Below are 27,309 nucleotides of genomic sequence, written 5' to 3'. Positions count from 1 at the left end.
CCAAATGCCAGATCTTCCACTTTTAGGGAGTTAAATACATCCATCCTAGCACACAGGTTTGTGTTGACCAACCTGATAGCTCTCTAAATTTTGTAGCTCAGGGATGACCCTTCATCATGTAGGCACACTCAATTAAGCCAACACCCTGCTCTTCTTACCTCCCAGTGGACAGTGAACCTGGAAGTTCCAATATATTGATGGCTTGGTATTTCTTTGACTAGTACTCATCCAAGAATTGCCTATAAAAAAACAAAGAAGCTATTTTCTCCAAAATTCAAGGGATTAGGAGCTCTGTGTCAGAAACTGGAGTCAAAATTCAAATATTGGAATCAAAGTTTGTGTAGCACCTTTAAAACTCAGGAAACATGGGAAGGAAGCAGAAATCTATATTTTTATTGTGTTATATTTATAATCTTAAAATAAGTTAAGCTCAGTCATGAAATATTAATTCACTTCTGCATAATTTCATTCTGCTTATTAATATTTTGTTTAGAGATTTTCTAAATGTGCCCATGATAAAATTGACCTGTGATTCTCCATTCTTGTGCTAATCTTTAAAGTTTCTTGTTATTAAGGAATAAAATGAAGAGTCTGTGCCCTTAGTTTTTTTAAAGTATTTGTGTGTGATTAGCACATGCATTCCTCAAACCTAATGTCATCCACAGAATTTAGACAAGGTATTCAAGATGCACCTGGTATACCATCTTGGAATCAGGTGTTCGGGTTCTCACAAATATACTGTAGTTGTGTGTTGATTATGGAATAAAATGGAAGATTTTATATATACTTGAGATACACAGGTAGGAAACTGCAAGAAGAAAGCTAATGGGAGTCACTTTGGCCGGAAGTCATTGTCTCTTACCAGCTCCATCTCAGAAGAACCCAAGGCCACTTGCCAAGGTACACCAGGTTTCTTAGAGTTTCTGTGCTGTAATAAAACACCATGACCAAAAATAAATAAAAATAAAAATATACATTGGGGAGGAAAGAAATTATTTCATCCTACAGTTCTACATTACATGCAGTCACTGAGGAAAGTCAGGGCAAGAATTCAAACAAGGCAGGCATCTGGAAGCAGGGGCTGATGCAGAGGCCATGGCGGAGTGCTGCTCACTGGCTTTTTCCTCCTGATTTGCTTAGCCTGCTTTCTTATACCGCCAGTCCAGGGGTGGCACCCCCAACCTTCATCCTGAGGCGGACTTATGCATTCCAGCTGTGAGTGAGACAATGCCATGGATTGCTGTAAGGCAGCCCCCCAGCCTCCCAGTTAGCACTGTCACCAAGCCTTCATCAGGGCCCCTTACTGTCCCATGAAGCAAGCTGCTTCTGAGTGTTACATCCTGTGGGCATGAGCCCATTGCTGCATCACTTTTACTATAAACTATGGCCTCTGAGGATGGGCCCTCCCACATTGCTCACTAATTAAGAAAATACCCCTAAAGACTTGAGTACAGACAATCTTTTGGAGGCATTTTTCTCAATTAAGATTGCTGCTTCCAGATATGTCAAAGTTTGTGTCAAGTTGACAAAAACCAACCAGAACACCAGGAATGAATCTAAAAAAAAAAAAAAAAATTCTAAAGGTTTTCAGAGACAGGTTCTTAATTTATGCTCAGAGACAGAAGCCGTCCACAGAGGTATGGTCAGCCAATCTAAGTAGGAGCTCATGGACCTCAGGCATTAACAGCACTGAAAGCTCAGGGTTAATTAAGAGTAGGAGTGGATGCGCTTGGTAAGAGAGAAGATGTCCCTACTGGTTTCCTGACATTCTTGTGGGAAGAACCAAATGGATAATACTGAGTGTACCCCCGATGTGATGACAGTCCCACAATTCAATCCTGGGGAGAAGCACACTGAGTTCAGTCATCAAGGACTTGGCAGATGCAGAGTGTGGCTTTTGTAGAGGGTTTTTACTTGTCTGGATTACTAGGTGCAAAACCCAGATGGCTTATGAAACAGGATAGTAGATTATAACAAGCTTAGTCAGGTACTAAAGCCAATTGTGACAACAGTTTCCCCGCACAGCTCCTGCCCCCTGGTGTGCAGTGGCTGGCCTGATTTGGGGCAACAGTCCTCTACTTGGAACAAAAGGGGTTTGTATTTATATGTCAGGGATGACAATTTACCTTTATGGTATTGTTTCACAGCTGTGTAGAATGTAATTGCACCACCTCAGGCTCATGTGACTCATTTCCCAACCTCTCTTAATAGGATCCAGAATAGCCCTGCTCATTCCAGCAGCTCACAGAGCATGCTGAAGGGTCCTCCCAAGATTGGGTGATGCTAACTGGATCTTGGCTAGCACAGAGTATACAGTACCCTGGATGACCTCCCCAATCATCTGAACGTCTAAAGATGAGAGATGAACTTGAAGGAAATTTAGGGGCTTTCTGTAACTAGGAAGTTGACTAATCATCTGAGTGTCAGGATTTGCCTCTTACAGACAAGATGTTAAAAACGTATTCTGCCCACAGTTTGGAAAGAGACACATTGTGTTGGAAATTGAACATCATAAATGCCATCTTTGGTCATACTTTTTTGACCTTGTCTATCAGCAGATAGTTCATAATACTCATCTACAATGGCCACCATCTGTGGATTAACATAATTTCACCTTGTCATGGAATTCATTGTAGTATCACTTCTATGCAGAGATCATATTCTATAGTAAAAGAAATGTAAATGGGTTCATGCCCACAGAATATACCTTCTGATTACGAGCAGTAACATCCAGAAGCAGCCTGCTCCACAGGGTAGTAAAATGTTCTGCTGAAGGCTTGGGGACAGTGATAGGAGACAGCACCTTTCAATACTGAAACCAATAAATTTCCTTAAAAGCAATCTTGTCATTGTCTCACCCACAGCCAGAAAGCATGGGTCTTGGGACTGAGGTGCAAAGATGGGAATCTCACAACTAACTCTTGCTCCCTGTTTGGCAATGATGAGTTCAACAGGCTTAGAGGCTTTTATACCTAAGAAAGAAATATCTCCACCAGGTAGCACAGTTGGGATCACAGTCTATCAGAAACTGAACTTCCCTTGATGCTGAACCAAGAGTCAGAGAAGAGCAAGACTATACTTTCTTTCCCTAGTGCACAATACATTTACTACTGGGGAAATTGACCTATTGCTACTCACTGGGGATGAGTATGTCTGAGTCTACAGCCCACAGGGCTCACTGGATGCCTCTTAGGTCTCCCTTGCCCAACAGACCTCAATGGTGCCATACCATAAGGATAAAACAAAGAGAGAAAAGCATAAAGATCTTAGTGAGTACAGAAGTCTGAATGATCTTATCAGGTACAGAGACCCATCCAACTGAGATACTGGCAAGAGTTGGAGGTGAAAATGAGTAAAAGCAGTGAAACATATGCAAATCACTAATTAGTATGCTCAGCCACCCAACCGAGGAGCATCATGGCAGCCATGTGTGGTACTTGCTTGCCCTTCTTTGTCTTCTAGCGTCTTTGAGTTGCACACCAATATGGCTAATATTTTAGGTTCTAGGTATAGGTACAAATGGATTTATGGCCTCTCTGATAGAATAGGAGCTGTCTAGGCTTCATACATCCTCTGTGATTAATGCAAAACATTTTCATTCGGGTGAAGGTGAAAGTGAGTGCTGAAAGGAAATGATTTAGCCAATGACAGTCACTTTCCTCCTGCTCTTCCCAGCCCACTGTTTCACAAATGATGGCAACAGGCTCCTTTGCCCCTCAGCTTGGTTTCTGACTTGTTTTGGCCCCAGCAGGACAGGAACAAGAGCAGAGAATGAAGTAGGAGTTACTTGTTTCTCCTCTCTGCATGTGGCTTCTATGGACTTCTACTGTCTGCATGCCTATGTCTCTGCTGCTTTCGATCTCTCTGCGTGACCCCCTTCGCCCACCCCCACTCCTCCTCCTGCTCCTGGTTCCTGGGCAGTTGGTGCTGACAGCTCTGCTATGACTAGACTCAGGGTATTTCCTTCCTCCTGTGGCCTTTCCTTGTTCTTTTTTTTTTTTCTGGGATTCTCAGTGGCCACAGATGATCTGCGTCCTCCCACCCAGATGCCTGAAGAACTAGCACTCTTTCCCTACTTCATTTCCTAGCACACAGAAAAGAATCTTTTCATTCAGTTAAATATTTACAGAAGACAAGACGTGCAGTTACATCTTATGCTTTTGCCCAGCAAAAAATAGAAACAGAAACAAAAATCCCACAGGCAGGAAGTTATAAGTAGCTTGGCTATCTACTTGGAAAAGGTATGAAAGGAAGGAGGAATCAAGACAAATTAACACCTTAAAATATACTCCACTTGAAATTTTCTTGGCTAGCTGTCTGCCTGCTTCCAAACTGGACATAGATGCTCTGTCTCCACTCAGCATCTCATCCATGGAACCGTTGGCAGCGAAGGCCCAATCAAAGGAAGGGAGATGTGCTTCATCTCCAGGGTCAACTTCAATTGAGTGGCTTTCGAAGCAGGGTATTTGGAAAGAGTCTGAGGACTCATCCTGGCTCAGCGGGAACCTGTGCTATAATCAAATGGTGATTTACCAGGGAAGGTGATCAGAGGAACAGCAGCCAGGAATGATGTATTCATTACTTCCAGTGTAATCTCACATGGCATAATCATTGTCTCTGGTCTCTTAGCCCTCCTGTGTATTGTAGGCAATCTCTCTCATTGGGAGAGGCTAAATTGGGAGGCTAAGGCAAGAAATGTAGTCTTCAAATTCCAAAATTCATTTACATATAAGAGGATATTCTGTAGCAGGCTTTCTTGGACTGCCAGCCCCCAAATCATGACATGGAGACTTATTATTAATTATGAATGCTTGGCCTTAGCTTAGGCTTGTTTCTAGATAGCTCTTTTTCTTTAACTTAAGTTAACCTATTTCTGTTAGTCTGTGTGCTGTGTTGAGGCTCATATACCTCATCTACATACTGTCCATCCTTTTTTCCTGCTTTCTCCATGTCTGGTGGGCTGGCTACCTGGCTGGCTGGTTGGCTCCCCTTTTCTCTCTGCCTGCCAACCCCGCCTATCACTCCTCTGACTAGCTATTGGCTGTTCAGCTTTTTATTAGACCAATCAGGTACCTTAGGCAGACAAGGTGAGACAGCAACACATCTTTACATAGTTAAACAATTGTTCTTCAACACAAACAAATGTAACATATTCTTACTTAGTTAAACAAATATTCTATTCCACAACAATATTCCCTCTTCATTTAAGTAAATTTATTTATTTATTTTACAGCCTAACCACAACTTCCTCTCCCTCATTTCCTCCCATTCCCTGCCTGTTATCACTCCCCAATCCATTTCTCCTGTTTCTGTTTAGGAAGGTCATGGCAGGTCTCCCATGAGTATTGACAAAACATGGCAAGGATATTCCCCCTAATAGCAAGTCCCTGCTGATATTAACGGCTAGGCTATTTACAAGAATTTCTAACTTTGGTCTTTAAAAAAAAACTGAATAATATAATTCCCTATTTCACAATAGCTGAACAGTAGAGCTGCAGTGGCAAATAATGAGCTGCTTTGACCTAACTGGAGTATGAGGCAATCACATCTTCACTCTTTTTGAAGTTGTGTTTACACAGAATCTGCTTCCTCATTGAACATCAGGTTCAAGAATACTGCTTACATTTTGGTTATGTCCAGTTCTGGTTTCATTTCTGACCCTGTTCTTGAATTAAAGAAGGAGCCAACAGCCTTGGTCAACCATTGGCTAAGACTCAATATGGGTAGCATGGTGTGCATGTTCACCCCTGAGCTACAACATTGCTTTCTCAGTGGAACCAGGATCTTGTTTTTTGTCTGCTGTGATGCTGAGCCACATTTCTCTAGCCTTGGGGAGGAGACCATGTGCCTCTATCACTTGTTAGAACCAGTCTTGTTATTCCTCAAACATCCTGTGAGATGATGACTGCCCATCATAAGTCCTTTCCTCTGTGTCCTCTTTACCTGCAAGGGACCCACCACCACCACCACCACCACACACACAGAGCATCGTTTTAGGATAGTTGGCTAATGGGTGGATATGCTTTAGACTTTGGGTTTATGTACATTTCTGCTTCTTTTTAGAGTAAAGATAATTGGCCCCTGAGTAAATCTGGGTGAGTGCTACCACCCGGCACACTGTCTTCTCGACTCCTCACTTCCACACTGATCTTGTGTAGTTCTGCAGATTTGCATAGAGTAGAGCTTCAGACTGTGTCTGGCTGCTAGACATATCACAAAAGTCAGCTATGCTGATAGATGGGAACATGGCCAATCTAAAAGCACACAGTCAGAGATAGAAGGGCAGCCTCAACTCAGCTTTGGAAGTCAGAATCTAGATTGCATAATTCTTTGTGTATTGTAGATTCTGTGCGTGAATTCAGAAGGCTTTTGAACTATAATTTGCATGTCACTTGGTTTGAGGTTTCACTTGGAAGTGAAACCATAAAAGATCATTTTCCAGCAACCTAGAGATCATTGATTCTGCTAGCTTGGTTGATCAGTGAGCTCCAGGCCCCCCCTGTCTCCTGCTCCCCAACATTTGGATTATAAACACACACTGCCATGTCTGGATTCTGACATGGGTGCTGAATATTGAACTCTAGGTCCTCATGCTAGCACAGTCAGCTCTTTATTAAGTGAGCTCCTCCAATTTCCTACAGTTCCTCTTTCTACGTTCCAGCTTGGCAGTCTTACAAAGGACTTGAATGGTTAATATATAGTGGATGCTGAATACCATTGTATACTAAAGAAAGTATTTGGGGAAAAAGAGGTCTCTCTTGGTTGAGTATTATTGAAAATTAATTTAAAGTAAAACTTTCAAGCTACATTTATTCCCTAAGAAATGAGGTGAAAAGAGACCAAATGTGTCACCAGGCAGACGATTCTAGCTCTATAATCACCATCCCCACTCTTGCTAATTAAATCTTCAACACACATTGGCTTTGCTCCCTGAGGTACACTAACGCAGATATATAAGCAGGTCTCTTTAAGATGAGAGATTCCACATGTTTGAGATGATAAGTATCTATAAATTGCAGCAAAGTTAGAGTATGACATCTAAATAAGGGAGTTAAGCCTTGTAGTAGAGGTAATAATGTTACTCGCTGAATAATGTCCTGTCCCAAATTGGAAGCATCCATGTTGCTACAGGATTCTCAGGGCAAGTCAAGAAGTGTGATTGTTAGAAATCTTAAGCTGCATACAAAGGTAAACCTGGCAGCATAGGGCAGTGTCTGTGAGTGAGCGCCAATCAGATTTGTTGTGCTAATTGGGTTGCATTGGGAGTCAACTGATCTGGTCATTAAGACCATCAAAATAACCAGATGTTTTCACTAATTGCTTGGCAATTGATCTGAATTTTTATGATGCTGTTGACTCATTGGTACATCCTGATTTGGCTTCCAAGGTTTCCAACATCGACCATGAGTAAAATGTTCTGTGTATGTGGAAAATGTCCCTGGGCCCTTTCCAATGACAGAGTTCTGGATTTCATCTTTTTATATGGATAAGAGGAATGTGGAAGAGCTAAGTTTGGGCACAAATTGGCTGACTTGTAGTAAGCTGAGAAATGGTTTTGTTCCACACATTGTAAATGAATATTAACTAGAATGTGAATGTGAATAAGCAGGTTCCATCTTCAAAGCTGAGCTGAATTCTTTACGAATAGTGTTTGTTCATAAAAACATAGCCTGCAACATTCTGAATGGTTTACTAGTCTGTATTAATGAAAGTCTGAGTCTTACCCATTCTGTCATGCTGTAGTTATGATGGAAACAGCCTGTGATATGTATGACATTGTTAAAAAAAATACACTTTAAGATATATATTTTTGGCTGCCGCCGCCACCGCCGCCGCCGCCACCACCACCACCATCCGCGAGGCAGGCGAGAGGAGGAAGAGTGCAGCGCGGCGGCCCTGGGGCCGAGGAGGGACCCAGACATGGAGCTGCGGGAAGAAGCTTGGTCTCCGGGGCCGCTGAACTCTGAGGACCAGCAGATGGCCAGTCATGAGAACCCAGGTTACAGTCCATCATGCCGTGAAGTCACGGGCAGGAGCTTGAAACAGCTAGTCACAGCACATCCAGTCAACAGCAGAGAGAAATAAACGCATGTTTGCTTGCTTGGAAAAAAAAAAAAAAAAAAGATATATATTTTTGTGTGTAGATGTGTGTGTGTGTGAGTGTGTGTGTGTGTGTGTGTATACATATGTGTGTGAGGGTTATATAAATATGTGGGTCTCATGCATGTGAAGGCCAAAGGATAATCTTAGGTGTCATCCTTCAGGCATGTCTACCTTATTTTTGTTTTAGTTTTGACATGGGCTTCTTACTGGACTATGACAAGTAGACTAGTGAGCATCAGGGATCTGCCTGTCTCTGCCTCCCCAGAGCAGGGATTACGAGAGCAGATGCCTGGCGCTCTCTCTCTCTCTCTCTCTCTCTCTCTCTCTCTCTCTCTCTCTCTCTCCATCCATCCATCCATCCATCCATCCATCTATCTATCTATCTATCTATCTATCATCTATCTATCTTCTATCTGCCTTCCTTCCTTATTTCCTTTCTTTCTGATATAGAGTCTCTATATAGATTTGGCTGTCTTAGAACTCACCAGGCTGGTCTTGAACTTACAGAGATCTGACTGCCTCTGCCTTCCAAGTGTTAAGATTAAAGGTTTGTAACATCATGCCTGGCCCAACTTACTTTCTTTAATGTGGGTTCTGGAAACTGAACCATGTGTTTACCTCATATGCACATTACTGACTGAACTATTTTCTCAGTCCTCAAGAGACACTACCATGAAAAATTAGTGCACTATTCATCCTAGATAAAAGAAAACCTAACTTTAAATTTTATTATTTTTATTGTTTTTAGTATTATATTACCCTTTTTAGAATTACGTAAATGTTTTTTTATCAATGCACTCCCTTCCCAAACTCTTCCCAAATCTACCCCTTCCCTATCCATTATATTTTGTGTCCTTTTGTTTTTAACATCAAGACCAACTTGTGAAGCCCAAATATTCTTGGATATGTGGTCTTCCATTGGAGCATAGTCAACTTACCCAGGCAATACTCTTAAAAGAACTGTTTCTCCGGGCGGTGGTGGCGCACGCCTTTAATCCCAGCACTCGGGAGGCAGAGGCAGGCGGATCTCTGTGAGTTCGAGGCCAGCCTGGGCTGCCAAGTGAGTTCCAGGAAAGGGCGCAAAGCTACACAGAGAAACCCTGTCTTGAAAAACCAAAAAAAAAAAAAAAAAAAAAGAACTGATTCTCTCTCTCCAAGGAACTAACCATTACCAATAGCTCCTTTGTTAGGGATGGGATTTCATGCCCAGCTCCCTTCACCATGCTAGTATTTTTTTTTGGGGGGGGGGGGGTCCATGCTGGTAGATCAGAGAGACAGAACGAGCCACAGCTATCTCACCTTGCCGGATCCTCAGCTGGTCTTGTCTCCTCAGACTGGAGGCCTCTGAGTCCTCATCCGGAATGGGTCTCAGCTGAGTTACTGCTCCAAAGCCTGAATGCTTAACCAGCCAAAATGCTTAACCAGCCAAAATCTTAACCAGCCAAATGCCTCTAGTTTCTGGTCCTCACGCCTTATATATCTTTCTACTTTCTACCACCACTCCCTGGGATTAAAGGCTGGCTTTCTGGGATTAAAGGCGTGTCACCATGCTTGGCTGTTTCCAATGTGGCCTTGAACTCACAGAGATCCAGAGGGATTTCTATCTCTGGGATGCTAGGATTAAAGGTGTGAGTGCCACCATTTTCTAGCCTTTGTATCTAGTGGCTGTCTGTTCTCTGACCCCAGATATTTTTATTAGAGTACACAATATTTTGGTGAACACAATACCACCACATCTCCTCTCTTTTTGTCTAAAATTAAAAAAAGCTTATAACTAATACAAGAAAAAACTATCCAATAAGTATATACAATATATACAGCCAAAACTTACATTAATGATGTCTAGTCCATTAACATGACAGATTCATATGAAAACTCCATTATATATATTAACAATGTCCAGTCCAGTAACATCTGATAAACTCAGACCAAAAAATTTTCATTACTTATCTTATTTAAAACAAGTAGTTCCTTTTAAAAAGTAGATTCCATAATCTCCCTTTTTATCTTATTATATCCATATTCTCTCTTTTTTCTATTCATAATACATTCAGTAGTCTACCTTTTGTCATTTTTATATCTTCCCTTTTTCTTCAGTGTAGATTCAGTGATCTACCTATTTATCCTATTATTTCTTTATCTTTTTCCTCAGAGTAGATTCGATGATCTATCTCATATCTATATTCTCTTTTTCTTTTTGCTTTCTAGGGGTGAAGATATCTTTAGGGAATCTTGAAAAGAAAATTTTTGGGTTAATCGTCAGTCCTGTATCATTTGTCCATTCTCTGCATAAAAGGAAAGTTCAGGGCTTGTTTCAAGTCCTTGTTCGAGTAGTCTGTCAGGCTGTATCATCTCAGCTAGTCCTCTCGAAATTGTCCTGACCAGTTTGTAGTCCAAAGTCGATTTTTCCATGGTGTTAATCGGCTTAATGGCTTTATCATAGTCCATGTGGAATCATCATTGTAGGATCCTGTCATCTTTTTGAAGATTTCAAAGTCACTGTTAGACATAGTCATGGTTTCCTGCGGCTTTTTTTTTTTTTTTTTTTTTTTTTTTTTTTTTTTTTTTTTTTTTTGCCTCCTCTGTGGTTTGGAGCAATCACAGTCTGATAAATGTCTGTCTCTCGGAACCATGAACATTCTTCCCTAGAACAGAAAATCTTCACAACAATTTCTCCCCACCATTTGTCTTGCCAAACTTTTCCAAACTGACCTTTGCCGAAGCTTTCTTGTAACATGATGGTCCTGGCAATTCTTCTCTGAACCAGTGAGCTGCCATGTGGGTGCTGGGAATTGAACCCAGGTCCTCTGGAAGAACAGCCAGTGTTCCTAACCACTGAGCCATCTCTCCAGCCACCATGCTAGTATTTGATATGGCTTGAGCTTGCATAGTCTTTGGCATGCTGTCCCAACTGCTGTGAGTCCATATGTGCAGATGTCCTGCTATGTCTAGGAGACACTGTTCCCTTGTCATCATCCACTACCCCTGGCTCTTAAAGCTTCAGCCTTTCTTTTTCAATGATGCCCAAACTTCAGGAGAGGGAGGTGAGACATATTAGTTCCCTTTAGGTCAGAACATTATGTAGTAGCTTATTCTCTGCATCTTGGCCAGGTGAGGGTCTCTGTTCACCGTCCACTGAAAATAGAATCTTCTTAGGTGATAGTTGAGAGATGCATTAATTTAGGGGTATAGCAATAAGTCATTAGGAGTCAGTTCAATACTATGTCCTTTTAGTAGAATAATAGTCGTAGGCTTTCTTCTAGAGCCTATGGCCTGTTTAGCTATAAGTTCTTGGCTCAATAACAGTGCCAGATATGGGTTTCATCCTGTGGAGCAGGATTGGAATCCAATCAGAGTGGTTGGTTACTTCCATGATATTTATGCTCTATTGCACCAATGGCCATGTCTTCTCAGAGCAATCATTATTGTAGCTCTCAGTATTCAGAGATACATAAGACTGATGTTTACCTTTCTCCTCCAGTAACATGCATAGCATCTTCCAACACTATGAAAACTAACCAATATGGATGAAGCATCCAGTTAGCACTGCTGTGGATATTGCTCTGTATAAATAAAATTCTGTTTGGCCAGTAGCTAGGCAGGAAGTATAGGCAGGACAAGCAGAGAAGAGAATTCTGGGAACAGGAAGGCTGAGTCAGGAGACGCTGCCAGCCGCCACCGCCATGAGAAGCAAGAGGTGAAGGCAGAACTGAGAAAAGGTACCAAGCCACATGGTGAAACATAAATAAGAATTATGGGTTAATTTAAGTGTAATAGCTAGTCAGTAATAAGTTTGAGCAAATGGCCGTACAGTTTGTAAATAATATAAGTCTCTGTGTGTTTACTGGTGAATATCTCTCATTCCCCAGTCCCAAGCAGCTGCGGAACTGGGGAATGAGAGAGATTTGTCCTGACCACCAGCAGGCTGGGACACAGGAAAACTCCAGTTACATAGCACCAGCCTGATTTCTCTATGCTCTGTTATTAACGTATGTGATATCTTCAGAAATGGGGTCTTACTATCCAGTTTTGGAGAGAAACCAAGAACATTGGCAATTGCCTATAATGATTGGTGTCTATGGCTAACAACTCTAAAAGAAGTGAAGAAATAAAATGGAGTTACTCTATAATGGGAAACAATGCCAATACTAGAAACCATAGGATGACAAACAAATTTATTAATTTTTAAAAAGTATATGTTTGTGTATGTGTATGTGTTTGGATAGATGCATGTGAGTTCAATTCTTAAGGTGGCCAGATGAGAGCAACAGGTTTCTTGAAATTGGGTTGGTTGTAAGCTGCCTGATATAGGTGCTGGGAACCGAACTTGGTTTCTCCAGAGGAGCAGTGTGAAGCACTTATCCACTGAGCTATGTCTCCAGCATTAACATAAGGTATTTTTAAAGGGGTAGGGTTAAAGATGTGTGTGTGTGTATGTGTTTGTGTGCATGCATATGTGCATGCATGTGTGCGTTTGCATGTTCGTGTGCGTGTGCGTGTGCGTGTGTGTGTGTGTGTGTGTGTGTGTGTGTGTGTGTGTGTGTGTTGCTGTATTTCAGGCATGCTAGGCAAGTACTCTACCGCTGAGGTACCTCTCCTAGTTCAGACAATTTTTCACATTAATGTATGAAGAAATGTTAAAGCTAAAAATATGATGACCTTAAGGTCACACACCAGACTAACATGTTAATCACTTGTTAAGCAAAATTAGTAAGGAGCAGGAGAGCTGCCTCAGTGGTTAAGGTGCTTGCTGCCAAAATTGATGTCTTGAGTTTGACCCCACACAGTGGAAGGAGACTGCAGACTCCCACAAGTAGTCCTTTGATCTCTGTATGTACACTGTGCCCCCAACTAAACAAATGACATGCAATAAAAATTTTTAGAGTTAAGAATAAAGTAGAACATAGTTTCTTAATATGTCTGACTCTTCTGTTGTTTATTCAATTAAAACATTATTAATATCCTCAAATATACTTCTGCTACTCACTGTAATCTAAAACCCAACAGCACTGATATTCCACTAAGAAATGATGGCCAAGAGAGTCCTGTGTCAGACTTTCATTTTACGATGTGTGTATCCATCATTAAAATACAAGAGGCATTAAATTAACAAACTCTAAAAAAAAAAAAAAACAACCAATAATACTGACTTTCAGTTAATTCGTGTTCTAGGAATGGAAGTGGACCAGTGTATCATGTGATTATGATACAAGTATCAAAATATGTGCAAAGCATTATGGGAGCTTAGAGGAGAAAGTATACAGTTTAGTGAAGATGATTCACTGAAGCATTAGAAATTAGTGCTGTATCTTGGGGACCAAGTTAAGAAGTGTGAAAGGTCCTGGTGGGAGAAATTTGTGATGTTTAGGAGTGGTGCCTTCTTTATAGTGGTGTGACTACTGGAATCAAGAAATTGTTCTGGGGCAATCACTGGGGACCTAGTGATAGAGAATGAACTCCCCCATCAGGACACTGAGGGAATAGGAGAGCTTTGATGGAGCGACATGATGCGATCACTCTTCTGTTGCAAAAACACTTTGTATATCAGACAAAGGCTTCACAGAGGAATTGCCAGTTGTATTCTAGACAACTCAATAGAGAGAAGGGCACAGGATGGGGCTGCAAATTTGAACTGCAAATTCCATAACCCCTACAACACGAAACTCCAAAAGGGCTTTAGAGAGTTTACAACTCCTAAATATTCATAAAGAAATTCATTTATGCCACATTTATATACTTCCTTGAGGGGTTTGCACAGTTCTTGGAATAGTAGATGTTGGCAATTTTCAAAACAGATTTATTTTCTGAAAAGATTATCTCCACCATTCCCTAGTCTGGTTCCAGGTCATTAAATGTACATGGGCAGAATCATTGCATTCTCTGGTGGACATTTTAGTCATCACTAGGCAGCGTATAGTCTGCTAATTTAAGAAGAAAGCAGGAGAAAACAATCTTCAAACAAGATAAACAATAAAAATGAGCAATGCGAAATTTAAATAATACTGATTCTCATTGGCCTAGACTTTGCTTCTCAGAAGGTTAATTGACTAGTTTGCAATTCATCATACCTCTATGGAGGCTGTTTGCATAACCTCTATGCAGAGCCACAGGTGTTGATACAATAAGCTGTGCAGTGTGATATAGTTCTGTAACGAAGTGGAAGAAGTATGGGGTCACATGTACACATCCACTCTTAGGGGTGTATACATGTACTCAAGAGCCAAGGTAGATTAGGTTCAAATCCTGACTCTATCACTTACTATGCGAGTTTTGAATAATTTTATGCTCTTTAAATCTTGGTTTCTAAAGACCAGTACTACAGGGAATAATACAAGAGTAGAGTTTACCTCGTTGCAACATATATTGATTGAGTCAAAATGTGTGAAACACTTAGAATGATTCTTGACCCATGATGAAAGCTAAATCAATGTGAGCTATTATCATTGTTATTAGGAGAACTGTAGGGTCCCCACAAGAAGACCTGCCAAGGGAAAAGCAAGAAGGTGACATTTGAACCAAGCTTTGGGAACTACCCAGCCAGTCTCTTGACATGAGGCAGGAGAGGAAGGGATACAGAGAAAAGAAGGACCACCTACCCAGGTATGCTGGGGCATGCTTTTAGGAAGTTCTAAGTGGTCTGGGGATGTGGGTGTCAGGCAGAACAATTCCACAGGGGAGGGTGAAGGTCTTAGCTAGGGGGGTGTTATAAGTGGGGATTTGAACATAATAAATGTGGTTTTAAAGAAAAGGTAGGTAGAGGACCCATGACAATTCCTGACCTATTGCTTGTATATGGCTGGATCTTGTCCACCAATTCCTGAAGAGGAGAGAAAAAGATTTTTTTAAATGGTGGTAAATTCAATTTTAGACACACTGACTTCAGAAACATGCGAAATGACCAGCCTTGAGTAAAGTAGTAGTGCATCATAGGTGCTCAGTAATTATGTGCTGAGTGAACCAAGCCACACAAGTGAGGGAAAATTGGGGCTGTAGGAGACTTCATGCCAACAATGCATGGGAAGATTACTTTTCATTTAAAAAAATAGGTGGAAATGTTTAAGTAGTAAATCTTTTTAAAGAAATACTATTATCCCTTTACAAATTATAAAGCAATACTTACCTATTGCTTAAGTGTTCAGACAATAAGTTATAAAGAACAATGCAAAAAGGCAGCCATCTTTTTTGAATTTTTGATATTACAAAATAACTACATCTTTCCATCCCTCCCTCTTTCTCCCTCCAAACCCTCCTTGCTCTCTTTCAAAGTAATGTCCCTTTTTAAACTCAAATGGATGAGAGGCACTTTAAAAAAACGTTCAACATCCTCAGTCATGAGGGAAATGCAAATCAAAACTACTTTGAGATTTCATCTTACAACCAGTCAAAATGGCCAAGATCAATAAAATAAGTGACAGCTAACGCAGGAGAGAATGTGGAGTAGGGGGGACACATTGCTGGTGAGAGTGCAAACTTGTACAGCCACTAAGGAAATCAGTGTGGCACTTCCTCAGAAATATGGGAATCAGTCTACCTAAGACCCAGCCAGAGGTAGCTATAGACACAGCTACCTAAAGACAAAGGTATTCCCAAGCTGAGAATAGGTTTGAAAGACCCAGAGAATGCTTCATCCTATTACAGAGACACTTGCTCAGTCAAGTTAATTGCTGCTCTATTTATAATAGTCAGATGTTGGAAACAGCCTAGATGTCCATCAATATATGAATGGATAAAGAAAATATGATACATTTACAAAATGGAATATTACTCTGCCATTAAAAATGAAAACATGAAATTGGCAGGCAAATGGACGGAACTAGGAAAAAAATCCTGAATGAGGTCACACAGACACAAAAAGACGAATATAATATATATTCACTAAAGCCGGGTGGTGGCGGCGGCGGCGCACGCCTTTAATCCCAGCACTAGGGAGGCAGAGGCAGGCAGATCTCTGTGAGTTCGAGGCCAGCCTGGTCTCCAAAGCGAGTTCCAGGAAAGGTGCAAAGCTACACAGAGAAACCCTGACTCAAAAAACCAATATATATATATTCACTAATATGTGGATGTTACCAGTTAACTCAAAGATAAGCAAGCTACAATCCATAAAATGACAGATGTTAGGTATGGAGGAGGGGATTGAGTGGGGTAAGACAGATCTCTCTAGCAAAGGGAAATAGAATAGATAGTTATGGATGGACATGGGGGCAGAGGAGCTGGAACAGGAGGATTAAGTGGGGAGGAAGAGGAGCATACAGGGAGGGAAGGGACAGCTAAAATTAAGAGCCATTTGAGGGGTTGTATGGAAACCTAACAGAGCAGAAGCTTACTAAAGATTGCTGTATATGTAGATAGATAGATGGCACTCTAAAAAATAAAGATTCTGTATGGAAAATGGTTTAAATCTAATGGAGTTGTTTACCAAAAGTGTCCTATGGGAACCCCCAAACAACCTAGGCTGTTCTAAAAGCTATAGGTTGTTCTCCACAGACTGATAGCAAGGCCTTAATTCTGAAACTAATACCTATACTGCTCGCTGATCATGGAGAACTCAAGCTAGTGCCTACACAGAGCCTTAACCACTACTGGCTAGTGTTCTTCATACTGTGAAGTACTCCACACGCTACCAAGGGAGAAATGTAAACATGAACTCAGCTATAAACCTTCCTATCTACAGTGGTGACCTGCCTGCAAGATATGCAGGTGCAATGAAGACACAAAGCTTATGGGAGTCACCAACCAGTATCTGCTTTGATTTTAGGTCCACTCCATAAGATGGAACCCATACCCAATGTGGATTGGATGACCAAGAACTTGAGACCATATATCGCAGGGTATCCAAGTACTACTGTTCTATAAAAGGAACAGAGCAATAAACTGACATTCTGCTGTACTCAGATGAGTGCCTTGCTTAGCCATTGTTGGAGAAGTTTCTTCCTGAAGCAAAAAGGAACAAATACAGAGATCCACAGCCACACAAAATGCAGAGAGTAAGATATCTTGGAATCCTATATATTATGGCTTTCAGTATCATGTTTTTATGGGATTCCTGGATGTGCAAATGAGTGTGTCTCTGTCTCATTTTCTTGTGCCTTTTCTTGGGCTCTTTTCTTTCTGTTTTTGTCCTATTATGGCTTGTTTTTATATTATATTATATTATATTATATTATATTATATTATATTATATTATGCTGTTATGTTATATTTAATATCATATTATAATTATTCCTTAGATGTCTGTTTGTTTTCTAGAGAGAGACAGAAGGGGATGGATCCAGCCTGAATGGGAGTTGGGAGGAGCTGGGAGAAGAAGGAAGGGAAACTCTAATCAGACCATATTGTATGAAAAAAATACTTCCAATAAAAAAGGAATAAAAGAATGTCTTCTTTTTATCATTAATTGTTCTTACATGTATATACTTATGCATATACATTTTTATTCCTAAAGATATTCATGCTCAGTCTGTATAATGTGGCTAGTATGTATGTTTTCAAGGAGACCATTTGGTATTGGATAACCAATTGGTGTGCTTTTCCCAGGAGACTGTTTCTTCCACAGCATATTGAGAAAAACAACCCCTTTCCATCATCCAGAGGAAATGACCATTAATACTGTTTTCAATGTGAAATTTAAATAGAGTTTTGGTTTTCTAGTACCGGGATTGAACATAGGGTCTCACACTTGAGAGCAAGTGCTCTACCATCAAACTATATCCGCAACCCAGACAAATACATTACACAAAATAAGGCTGCCACATCTATAATGTTTCCTATCTTTTCAGTTTCTGCTAGTTACTCACAAGAGACTATTATCTATATTGCTGTATTAATATTGTGACTGAGTGTTGCATGGTATGTCCTCATACACTTATCCCATAATTATGCACACAGCCCAGAAAAGGAACCTCCATTCTATTTTGATATTATAATCTCCCAAGACCTTCTTGAATACATTTTAATTGACATGTCCAAATATTGTTTTAGGGTAGTTTGTTAGGGTAAATTCTTAGATGTAGGTTTTTGACTAAGAAGAGGTGCTCATACAGCCATGTATTGTTGACATACACCTACAATCTCAGGACTTAGGGGGCTAAAGCAGGAAGATTGTCGTGAATGTGAGCTTACCCATCCTATACAGAAAGATCCTGTCCAAAAAAAAAAATGCTCATTTAGCTGGGCGGTGGTGGCGCACGCCTTTAATCCCAGCACTCAGGAGGCAGAGGCAGGCGGATCTCTGTGAGTTCGAGGCCAGCCTGGTCTCCAAAGCGAGCTCCAGGAAAGGTGCAAAGCTACACAGAGAAACCCTGTCTCGAAAAACCAAAAAAAAAAAAAAAAATGCTCATTTAAGATTAGATAGGCATCTCAAATTATCCTCCAAAAAGTATTTACCTGTCCACTTTCCCTAAAGCAATATAAGAGCAAGATGATTCTCATTTTGAGTCTACCAGGGCATCAACATAGTCTTTGAAACATCAATTTGTTAACAAGGACGGTAAGTATACTTAGGTCTCTGCTACAAGAATATTTATAGAAGACACTCAATAAATTAATTAATTTTTAAAAAGAGCCAACAACATAGCTCAGCATGTGCTTCCCACCATGGCTGACAACCTGAGTTCAATCCCTGGAATACACATGGTAGAAAGGAAGAAAACACAAGGTACCTTCTGTCTTCCACATATGTGTCAGGAAACTTGCACCCAAACTTACACATGTACACATGCATACATACAATCAATCAATCAATCAATCAATATAGCAAAATGACATTTAAAATTCACTCTTGGAGCTGAAGAGATGGCTCAAATGGGTAAGAGCGCTTGTTGCTCTTGCAGAGGACTCGGCTCAGTTCCCAGCAGCACCCAGATTGGGTGGTTCATAATCATATGTAAATCCAGCTCCAGGGAATATGACACTCTCTTATGGTCTCTGTAGGCACCCCACAAACACATGACCCACAACTTCCATACTTATAAATTAAAAAAAAAAAAATTAACCCAGTCTCTCAGTAAGGTTTAGACACGCATACATACTACTGTCTTGTAATACTCCACCAACACTGTCCCTCCTGTCTACTTGGAGCTGTGTGCCCTCTGTCTAATTTCTTTCCTCTTCCCCATGTACCTCTTACTACCCTCAGCACAGCCTCTAGTAACCACCATATGACTTTCTGTTCCTATGAGTTGGACTGTTTTTAGATCCCAGGTATGGATGAGATCATTTGTTGCTTGTCTTTTCATGCATGCTTTACATTGCATAATACATTCCACACACCATGGTGTAGACATCAATGAAATCCTCACATTATCCCCTGCAAATGTGTGTAATTATTATTTGTTGTTTAAACACAATTTGTTGTTTAAACAAAATTTTAAAGAGAGAGCTAAGCAAAGACTTATCTCTCAAAGACATTGATCAGACAGAAATGGACATCTGTGGCGAAAGGAGGGGGTTCTTGTCATCCAGCTGTTGCCTGTGATCCTGAGGTGACTAAGATTGTCCTCAGGTAGGTAGGCAAGTGTATAAAGTAAAAGTAAGAAGGCAAGTGACCCTGTGTCTGACCACAGGAAACTTGAAGTCAAGATAGAGTGGTTCACCTTGGTTGTCAACTTAATTAGATTTGAGATCAACTAAGAGAAAGAGCTGTAGGTGGTCTCCATGAAGAGACTTCTTGGGAGAATAAACTGAAAGGGAAAAACCCTCCCCAGAGTGGGTAGCACACTCTGGCACTGGCCCTGAGATGAAGAGGTCTACAGGAAAAGAAATGTGAAGTTTTGCCTGTCAACCTTTGCTTCCTATTGGTGAATGCATCTACTCTATGTCTTCCTCTGCTGCTGACATCCTTCACTGTCATTGAAACCCAACTTCTTCTGCCTTCTGTCATGAACTGAAGATTGGCAGCTCTCCGGGTATCCATTAGGCCTTCATTGTCAGATGGGGAATGCTGATGCATCCAGCCTGCTAACCTCCATAGCTACTGTGTTCTTAGCCTTTCCAGCAAGCAGCACTCCTTGAACTACCTGGCGACATAGCGTGGGCGATTTTGAATCACCTCCTTTGTAATATATTTCATCCTGTTGTTTCTGTTCCTCTAGAACTCTGACTAATGCACAGAGGGACCAATAGAATAAGAGGACTCAGTGAAAAAGAATGAGTTAAAATAGCCAAAGGTGAGACAGAAAAGACATGGAAGCAAACTCCTTGCTTAAGCCAAGGGGTCCATGTCCTCCAGACACTCCAGCATGGAATCCTCAGTCCAGTTCAAGCACATAACTCTTCCCAGACCTCTGCAGACCTCATTTACTAGAGTCAGATAAGGTCATAGGACATAATGAGCTATGTACATTTTCAGAGACGTTAGATATTCATCCAACCTTCAAGTTATATACCCCAAGCTATCAGAAATTTGTGCAATTCCTACTAACAGTTCTAGATAAGACCTTAGGAGGATTCTTTTTGAGGGGGGTTGTCTGTTTGCTTGCTTTTTAAAGATTTATTTATTTTTATTTGATGAGTGTTTTACCTGCTAACACACCACACACATGTTGCCTGTTGCCAGGGAGGCCAGAAGAGGGTAAGAATTCCCTGAAACTGGAGTTCTAGAAGGTTGTGAGCCACCGTGTGGGCACTAGAAACTGAACCCAGGACCTCTACAAGAGCAGCAAGTGCTTTTCACAGCTGAGCACCATCTGTCCAGCCCCACTAACAGGATTGTTAAACCTCAGAAAAGTTTAATCTCATACTGTCAAGTTCAAAAGTCAAACTTAGTCTCTTAAAATATGACTAAAAGATGCATATCTGTAGATATTACAGAAATGGCTATGAAAGTTTGATTAATAACTGAAACACAAAAAGTGACTTTAACACAATTAAAAAGCTGACCACTACTGATGCGTGTTCAATCCCTGGTATGGGTGATTGTCTTAGTTAGGGCTTTAAATGTTTATAATTATTCATTGAGACACCATGACTACAGTAATTCTTATAAAGGAAAGCATTTGATTGGGGATGGCTTACAGTTTCAGAGGTTTAGTCCATTACCATCATGGTGGGAAGCATGGCAGCATGCAGGCAGACACGGTGCTGGGGAAGGAGCTCAGAGTTCTACTTCTGAGTTTACAGGCAGCAGAAAGCGTCTGATACACACTTCCTCCAACAAGACCACACCTACTCCAACAAAGCCACACCTCCTAATGCTGCCATGCTGATGGGCCTATGGGGACCATTTTTATTCAAACCACTGTGCGGCGTTTACCCACCAACCCCACAGCTCCCCAGAGTTTTCTTAAGTGTGAGCAGCAGAAATATTAGATAGAAGGATTTAGATTGTGGAGATAAACAGATAGAAAATAAAGGATAACCTTGAGAGGGCCTGGAACCTATTCCAACAGGCGCTGACTGTCTCTGCCCCGGGGTATTTATAGAGACACCAACGGGTAGAGCAAAAGGCCTCCCCCCAGCACAGCCAAGTGCTGACCATCTCAGACACCTGCACTCAGGCCCATGGTCCTAATCATCCTCTATGCGGATATTCTGGGTAAAGCCACAAGGAACCCAAAAACGGGCTCCCAGAAACCACCACATTAATATCAGTCTGGGTGGAAAGTGATTATAAAAATCCCATGAGCTTGGTTGTTCTCATATTTTTTTTTAACTTAAGCCAACACTTGAAAGCTACTAGTTTATCTTTCCAGCCCTCAAAACAAAGTAAAGTTTATATATACAACACTGTGGTAAATGTGGGAGATTTTGTACATATGGGAAACATGTAAAATATGGGTGACATATATAAAATGGTAATATACAATGTGTGATATAGATATACAATATGAGGTTTGTATATAATATGTGATCTATATACACACATATACAAAAGAGAGCTTTTCACATACATTTAGAGAAAAGTCTAAATCTGGCTATTGCATATATGCATACATATTTATATGTATGAGTACGTATAAATATATACAGTAGGAACATATTATACATATATAAATATATATATGATAGCAGGAACATTTTCCACACAAGTATATGAAAAGCTCTCTTCTGCTGAGTATTTTTAGCACCTAGCAAGTGTTTTAATCAGAAGTTCCCACAGGTATATTATCAACTACCAGACTTTTGGAATAGTGAATAAGAATTTCTTAAATAGCACCATGGTCTTGAGAACAATATACATTATAATGTCTCTGAAATGTTCAGAGCAGAGCAACCAACCTCATGGTCTATAAATACGCCCTCCCTGGTGTTTTCTTTATTCCGTCCGTAGTTATTCTTCTAAAAGGAGACACTACACTAATGGACACTTGGAGGAGGAAGTGCAGAAATATCTTTATTCTTTCCTGTTCAAAAACATGGAATTTATTTTTGCTATAGATTGCCCACATATGGCAAGCAGCTGTCATTCTGGTTTACAACTCTTGACACATTCAAGTTGTCAAGACAACAGAAAAATTCTCCGTTTTGTAGTGATTTAGAAGACACACTCATGAACTCATTCTGGAGAAAGAAATAAGGAGGAAAAACAGAGAGCTTTTATCAGAGTATAGTGGATCTGATTAGAAAGAACATTAGGCTAAAAATAAAGGGAGTGGGAAACCATTGCAGTTTGTATCCTAACAGGTGAAAATAACTGCAAATCACAATGTTAAAATGGCTACAAAATGAAGCCAACAAAATAGCCACGAAAGAGAAAACACACTATACATATTCAAGGTCCCTTATTCACAACTAGCCTTAGATAAAGAATTGCAGTCCCTTCCAAGAAACCAGAGGCAAGTTGGCCCTTTCCTCAGGGCCAGTAGCTACAAGATGCTTTCCAGACCATCAGGGAGTGTTGACGGTGAGACATTACAGAGATGAGCACTGGACTCCAGACCTAGCCTATCACCCAGTTCTCATCCTGTGCCCAAACCTAGCCAAGCTAGACATGGACACTCAAGATGGCAGCTTCAGATGTTCCTGGATGGAGGAAGCAGAGCTACCACTCATCTGGGCTCTTAGCTATCTATATAACACAGCATACACCACCTCTATTCCCCACTCTGGATCAACTTTACATAACTACACGCATTTCTGTTCTGATGATGATGATGATGATGATGATGATGATGATAAATGGTTTTACCTGACCCAATGTAATCTCCTATTCAAAGTTTGAGGAAATGAGTCTCTGCCGTAAATGTCACTACACTTGGGGAACTTCAGAAGGTAGTCCTGCTCCCTGGATGACATCTCCAAAGCCACATGAATGTCACGACCCGTGACTCTCATCCCATCCTTTCCCCCCTTCATATTATTGCCCTGGTTGTGGGACAGGGGGGAGGGAGAGAAAGGCAAGGCTCCTCTCAGCGTGACAAAAGAAAAAGAAAACCAATTTATTAACTCTTCCCTTTAAAAAGTACCTGACATATCTACATGGAAATTGAATCCCATGGATTGGTAGAGGGGAGAAGTACATGATTTAATTTATCTTGGCTAACAGGAAGCTAAAATCCATATGGCTTTCATTTCTCCTGCACACGAGATGGGCTGGAGTGCCACATCTGTGAGAAATGTGCCTTATGTCAAACTGATTAGGAGAGTCAATATTAGACATAACCTCTTTCTCTTTAAGGTAGACACACTATATCATCCATTTATTTCTCTGGCTGGGCTTAAAGGGAAGCCTTAATCAACTTGCCTCATAACCTACGGGCATTTGGAAGAAAAATCTATATTTGTTTCCTTAGTCAGATTGCTGAAGCATGAAATGGGATGTCTTGTCCTGCCACCTTGGCTGGGATGCTGTCTATTCTGTTTATTTATTTGGATGTGGGAAAGCAGGAAGATTGTCAAAAAGTTTTATATTGCCTGCTGACTCTGAAGGATATGGTTCAAATTGTAGGAAAACAAAAAAAAAAAAACCCAAAAGCCAGAAATCTCCCATCTGGAGAAGGACTCACAAAACAAAGTTCCTCTTAAAACACAGGAAGAGTGTCATTGCCACGGCATCATCAGGATAATATTAGCAAAGAATTCAAATTAGCTATTGCTGTTGTTTTGAAGACAAAATCTTATGTAGCACGGGCCTCAAACTCACAATGTAGCCAGGAATAACCTTGAACTCCAAACCTTCCATCTTCCACCTCCTGAGTTCTGGGATTATAGGGATGCTCCACCATATCCTGATTATGTAGCACAAGGGATTGAAGCCCAGACTTCGTTCATGGTCGGCAAGCACTTTGCCAATTGAGCTACGTCCGCTGGCCATATTAGTTGTCAATGTTGTTTTAAATCAAACTTCTTGGGTACCTTAATCAACAATATTGCAGACACACACCATCAATGGCACTGGAAAGGGATCTCAAGGCTCAATCAGAAAAAGAGAACATGGGCTGGTAGAGCTGCCGTGCAAAGACCTGGTTTCCAAAGTAGAGGCCTGATTGAAGCGAAGGGAGCAGGGGCAAAGAAAAAGACAAGACTTTGACTTGGCATGCCCTAGACTTCACCAGGAGTGACACACAAAGTTGCTGGTCATATGATGATGCCTCCCCAACACACACACACACACACACACACACACACACACACACACACACACACCCCTATATACTATCCTTCTTACCTGGAGGGTGTTTTTTCTCTGTTTGTATGATGTGGCTCACATCCAGAAAGCAAGCAATGTGGCCTTGGAAAACAGACCAGGATGGACAAAGAAAGATGGTTGGCAACAAGGACAGGTCTACCTGTCCTCCTCCAACATCACTGGCAGTGAACTCCAGTGACAGAGATTGTCCTATCCCAGCTGATGAACTTGCATGTTAGACACTGGCCCAGTGGTACTGCTTCCACCCCATGATGGACTCTCCTTGGTCACAGCTTCTGGGTACTGTCAACTAGGTTCCTATTCAAAGTCTGACGAATACAAGTATTCATCAGAACTGGATCTTGTGTGTTAACCATAACGGTCCATCAGGAGCTAGAAAAGCAATGTATATCCTTTGGACATTATTGTGGAGGAAATCTCTACCTCTCAGTAAGATTCCGACTGGAGAGCCCACCAAACATAAGATGCTATTGTCTACTAAAGCCAAGAATGGCCCAAGCTTCCTCCAGTGGAGTTTTGTTCTGCTGAACTCTCGTCAGACCTCTAGGAAGAGAAGAGAGGGGACGTGGAGGGGATGATAAGCGCATGTAGACGAGGGTGGCTGAGGACAATTTCTTCTGGAAGAGAGAGATAGAGGGTGAGCTGAGAGTCATTCAACCTCCAGTACAGAAATGTTTGTAGATGCGGGGGGTGTTGCCAAGGGAGATGGATGTGGGAATATAAATATAAAGGTATTTTCATTAATAATGGGATGTGGCCTTTGGGCTTCATACTGTGGAGTAAGCATAGAGGTCTGTATTCGTTTCTATTGCAAGAACACATAGGAACTCAGAGTGGCCACACAGCTCTCCAGAGCTGAGACTATCCATGCCTACATAAGCATGGCAGAGGATCTGTCTTGACACAGGAGTTCCAGATTCTTAATCAGGATTAGAAATTGCCCAAGGATTGCTGGTCTATGTTCCACCGTACCTCAAATCAGTGTAAATGTTGCTTAGAAAATAAATAAAACTGCCTCTACTCACTAAAGGTATGTTTTTTCTTCCAAAACAACTTATAAATAAACATTATCAGGATGTTTTTATAATTAATAAGATATTTTGATAAGACTTATAGAAATCAATCCTTTTTCTAGGGAGCAGCAGCAAGCAACTGGATTTCAACATTGAAAAGACTTTATCAAACATTAATAGCAACTTCATACTCAAAGCATTTAGGACTAAAACTAATAAGACAGGGAAAATTTAAATGACTAGAAATACACAGTATATTCATGGGCTGTAAGACACAGCATGGTGAAATGTCCATTGTCTTTGGTAGTAGGCCAGTTGAAATCTCAGCTGTTTTTGTTTTTTTGTTTTGTTTTGGTAGGGCCAGCATATTTAAAGATTTTATTTTTATTTTTAATTATTTTTAGGCAGGGATTGTAGGTATATACCTAGGAGTAAAATGCCTACACAGGTCAGAGGAGGACATGAGAGCCATTAGAACTGGAGTTACAGACCATGGTGAGCTGCCTGACTTAGGTGCTAGAAATCAGACTCAGGTCTTCTGCAAGAGCAGTATATGTGTTGAACCACTGAGCCATTTCCCCAGCCCCTACACAGAATATTTATATGAAAGACCAATAATATACTAGAATAATAAAAAATCTGAAAGGGAAGAGCAGAACAAGAGAATGAAGCTACCCAGTTTCAGGACATTGTAAAGTTGCTATAAATAAGTTGCCGTAATTATATATTATAACACACACACACACACACACACACATACACACACACACATATATATACATAATATACATATACATATATATATATAGTTATATTATATAATGGGGACACAACAGGCACCCCATTGACTGAAACAAAGCAGAAAGTTCTGGGCTGGGGTACAGCCCAGGACAGAGGCCTTGCTGGGCATGTCCAAGGCCTGCACTGCAGTCTCAGCACTCTATCGATAAATAAGCAATTGAATGCTTTTAGATGAAAACTCTGGTGTTTTTGTTTGTTTGTTTTTGTGTTTTTTGTTTTTGTTGTTTTGTTTTGTTTTGTTTTTCGAGACAAGGTTTCTGTGTTGCTTTGCGCCTTTCCTAGAACTCGCGTTGGAGACCAGACTGGCCTCGAACTCACAGAGATCTGCCTGCCTCTACCTCCTGAGTGCTGGGATTAAAGGCGTACGCCATCACCACCCGGCTCTAAAAGAAACCCACACAAATATAGCAAAATTGGTAAATTGGTTTGTATTTGCTATATTATTTTCTTTGTTTGCTTGTGCTCAATATCTTAGGGGTTATTCTGGGTTTTTCAGTGTGTTATGTTAAATAATCTTAGCCCACCGTTACATCATATGACACTGTTTCCAGGACAGCACCAGAGCTGACAACAGTGTGTCACGCCCCCCAACCCCTCCCCCTTGCCAGTACCACTGTTATTTGTTGCATTTTACAGGTGCCATGCACTAACATTGGCATCATTGCTTTAAAGCTCAATCAAATTACATTTTGCAGCATGATAAAATGCTCCATTTTTCCTAAATTTATGTCATTGGTGCAGCTCCAATTTCTTGGCTCACTATCAGGTTTTTTTTTTGTTTTTTTTTTTTTTTTTTTTTTTCTGCTC

Source organism: Peromyscus leucopus, chromosome 1, assembly GCF_004664715.2.
Source record: "Peromyscus leucopus breed LL Stock chromosome 1, UCI_PerLeu_2.1, whole genome shotgun sequence".
Classification (NCBI taxonomy): Eukaryota; Metazoa; Chordata; class Mammalia; order Rodentia; family Cricetidae; genus Peromyscus; species Peromyscus leucopus.
Note: the sequence above shows the minus strand (reverse complement) of the source record.